Here is a 4,353-nt window from a genome sequence, read left to right on the forward strand (position 1 = left end):
CTGTGTTTTGAATTTGGGGGTTTGGGCTGTAGACTTGTCTACATGGAAGCTGCTGTGAAATAAGCAAGAGGCTGAAATTAAAGTGCAGTAGCTCATCCTGCACAGAGGCCCTTATTCCTCACTAAGGGCATATGTACATGGTAAATTCACTGTGTTAAGAAGGAGCATTCCCTAAAATGCTCCTGCCAATTTGTCCATCCCCATGGTAATTTGTCTGCCTGCAGCACAGTGCAGATACAGATGTACAGCTCCTGGCTGAGGATGCAGCCTAGCTTAGGGTACTTCTTCCTGTCTTGGTCAGCTTACCATGTAAATGTAACACCCACACTCACTTGGGGTTGTGTATGGTAAAGTGTGTAATTTTGGTTGTTGTATATTGTGTTTTTATGTGCGCAAGATGGCCCCTGTTGTTTTGGCTGTGTGCTCAGCACATGGCAAGCTAGGGCCCATATGTGGGCCAAGAATGTAAAACCCTTTGGACTCATTGGCCAGAGGAGCCAGAGGATCCTCCAGGTGGATTGGTTGGGAGGAAGATTGGACTGTGGCACACCCTGACTGGACAAGGCCAGGATGATGCCATGCAGGTGGTATAAGGTGTGCTAGGCTGGTTTGGGGAGGGGGAGAAGCTGCTAGGGGCTGCTGAAGTGTGAAGTCTCTTTTGAGGGAGGAGGAATTTGTAGATAGTGAAAAAGGAAACTCAGGTAGAGAAGAGAGAAGGAAAATTGTCCAGTGTCTGGGAACTCCTTTCTCCTCCTTTTCTTTCCCTTTATTTTTGTGGTTTTAAGGGATTAATACTGGGTAATAGACTATTGGTTCCTCAGGTTAGCCGGCCAGAAATTAGGCCTGGTAGTTTTAAACAGAGTTGAAACCTGAGAGTTTCTGATCCTGCCAGCTTTGGGACAGGATTGAGATTTGCAACGTTTTTTTGCTCCCAGTGGAGCTGTGGACCCAAACTAACTGCAGCTAGAGGGTAGGCCTAGCTTTCCCCCTTTGTTTCTTTTGATGGTCCTTTGCATGTGGTTGGGCAGCTTATAGCCGTTAATCAACTTGGCTCCTTTTCGAGTTTGTCTTGCAGTTTCGTTTCAGCTGGCCATGTAATCCAGCCCAGAAGTTTTTGGTTGTGTGCATGCTGGCTGGAGCAGCAGTCACTCCCCACGTGCATACAGCCTCTCTGTGGGAGCAAAGATTGGCACTGTACCACTTCTCCAGGCGCAATGAGGGGCCCCTTGCAACACAGAAGGACTCACACTCTCAAGTAGCTCCCTATGGTGCAGTGAACCCAAGGAGCAGTTCAGGACTGTCTGGTGTGGACCCTCCTCTCCAGCCCATTACCGAAGGACAGGTGCAGGCCCCCAGAGCTACCCTTTGAGGAGCTTCAAGTCCCAGACTGCCTGGGTATGGGTGAAGCCTCCCCAAGAGGGTGCCACCTGTAGGCTTTGCTTTGTAGTTAATAGTTTTTAAAGTTATATTTAATGGTTTTTCTTCTGTGTAGTTTTATTCTCTGTAACAAATTTGGGTTTTGGTGTTTATACTGCTTGCAAGAAAGGGAGTTTTGTTTACACAGGACACCCCAGCAAGTTTAGTGTTCCCCAGGGTGGAGTGTGGGATGGAGCTGTAAGCAGGTTGTCTGGGAGGCCCAGCTCACAGCTGCAGCCCACCCTTGCCCCGCACACAGATCCTGAGGCACATGCCCTCCTGGGGGTGCACATAGCAGCATGAGCCGCACCCCCACCTACACGTGGCTTAATCCTGCACCCCATCCCAGCTGGGCAGCCCCTGCCCCAGCCCCACTCCCTCCCCAACTGGCGGGACCTCGATCTGCCCCCTCCCCATGCCCCTTTCCTCACAACAGAGTTACCAGCTGAAGTCTGTTGTACTTACCAACTCTCCAAACTGCTGGGCTGTGCTCCTGGCTGCCTGCATGCTGCATTGTGGCTGCGTGCATGCACACGGCATTTATTGGCCACATTACTGGCCACATCAGCAAAAAAACCCTGATTGCCAATACAGTTAATTTTCCTTATATCAATGCTTATCTGATATGAGATCGATGTATTGGTGCACCTCTAATTTTTTCTCATTCGTTCTGCGTATCTGCTATGACCTTTTTAAGTACGCCTAGGAGTACTCATACCCCCAGTTGACAACCACTACATTAGGTTATTGGGCTAAATGTTGGGAGTCCTCTCCCTTCCACTTTCTCTGGTGTGTAACACCTGCTAATCATGGTTTCTGCCCCACCTTATGCATGTACTTGTACAATTTTATTTCCTGGGATAGTGGCTTTGCCTGGAGTGGGGGGTTCCCAAGAGAATGGAGCTAGACTGTTCTCAGTGGTAGTAGATGACAGAATAGAGAGCAGTGGTCTCAAGTTGCAGCAAGGGAAGTTTAAGTTAGATATTAGGAAGAGGGTAGTAAAACACTGGATCAGGTTACCCAGAGAGGTGGTGAGATCTCCATTCTTGGAGGTTTTTAAGACCCAGGTAGACAATACCTTGGGTGGGATGGTATAGTTGGGGACGGACATGCTTTGAGCAGGGTGTGGACTAGATGACTTCCTGAGGTCCCTTCCAACCCTAATTTTCTATGATTGTATGAGTGCAGCTCTGTACAACATGCTCAAGAGATTAGTGCAGGCAAATCTGAAATGCAAACTGTGCATAAATGCCTCATGCTGCAGTTGCGCATCTGTGTACACTTAGGCACAGAACGTGAAATGGGATTTCACTCTCAGTGGAAAATTAGTGTCCACACAGAGTCACAGAGAGCTAGCATAGATGGTTGTTGCAGAAAGGCAACAGACTTTCTACTGTAGTAGTAATACCATAGTTTTTGTCACATATAGACGAGCACTACATGGCATTGAACAGTGACAGTGCTCAAGACAGCTGTAAGTCACAGACCAAGGCCAAGTTATTCTCACCTGGTCACAGCTGCAGAAGCACCAGAGCATTTCCTATCCTGATGATTCATTGTAACCATCCTCAAGCCCTACATGGCATCAGCATGGTACTGTTCTTTCAGTGGGTTATCCTGTACTTATACCCATGTAAATGAGAAATGATCTGGGTCCATTGTGTTTGGTTGCTTTTCAGTTTTCTGTTTCTTATCTGCAGCAGGATGGATTTGTCAGTTCCCTTTTCAAGACACCGGACCAAGTGCTGCTGGTGCTACACTGAGTAGCACTTCACACCACTTTTTTCTACTGATGTCAAGGTGTCAGATTCAGGGGCTCCTAATGATAAGTTACCTGTGCATGAGTCAGTGTAACCCTGGAGTTCAGATGCCACTGACTGTCCTTACATTCAGCCTCCTATACTTCTCATGCAGTTCTAGCTGAGTTACCTTCTTCTTTATGCCTTGCCCTATATGAAGCTGCAGTATTCCTGTGCTCTGTTATATAGCAGCTACTTTCCACTGTGGCTGTGCCTGTATCTTACTGAACTCACTCAAGGAGAAACTTGTTGATTTTTATTGATAATTGACTGAATTACTGAATTTTGTGACTTGGAAAATGGACCAATATGTACTTTCATCATGTCAACTGTAATGACTTTAAATTATTTATGACAATACTAGTAAATATACTCCATCATATTTTGTAACAGTAAGGAAGCTTTACAGTTACAGAGTCTTCCAGTCTTTGCTGAGAGGAGTGTGAATTAATACATACGTGTAATATAGGTACCGCATATTTGCAAAGCAGCACTTGAAACCATGACCTGGCACTCTGTGTGCATCTGCAAATAGCTTGAAACAATAGTGCTGAGGGAACTGTCATGCATGGCAGAGGTATGTTGAGTCTTGGTGCTCTAGGGGCTCCAAACATCATCCCAGTACTGGATGGGTTACGTTTACAGTAGGAGGAGAAGGGGGGCCTATGGATCTGACCCTCATATTCAAGCAACTGCACTTCTGGCTGCTGGAGTAACTAATAAGGTCTTCCTTATGGGAGGGAGAGGTGAGTGACCCCTGCTGCCACTGCTGCTGTTCTTGAGGGGGAGGCTACATATTCTCTAAAGCTGCTCTTAGGATACAAGCACCTCCTGCCACCCCCTCTCCAGCGCAGGGGAGAAGCTCTGGAGCACCCTTTGTCAGATCTGCCTAAGGTACAAGATTGCCTTTATTTAGTCCTAGCCAAGAGCCATGTAGAAAATGCCATAGTTTTGGGGGGAATTGTGAAAAGCCGGGTATTGATCATATAAAATTATATCTTAGTGTAGAAGAGTCTCACTGAGTGCAACAGGACACTTTTAAGAGTAAAGTGGCCAGCTGAGAGGGTACAGTCTAGCAATGATCAGGCTGGTAATTCTCTGACACTCAGGTACAGCTGCTTCATCCCAGGGACACAGA

This window comes from Gavialis gangeticus, unplaced genomic scaffold (assembly GCF_001723915.1).
Source record: "Gavialis gangeticus isolate Ggan-Ray unplaced genomic scaffold, GavGan_comp1, whole genome shotgun sequence".
Classification (NCBI taxonomy): Eukaryota; Metazoa; Chordata; order Crocodylia; family Gavialidae; genus Gavialis; species Gavialis gangeticus.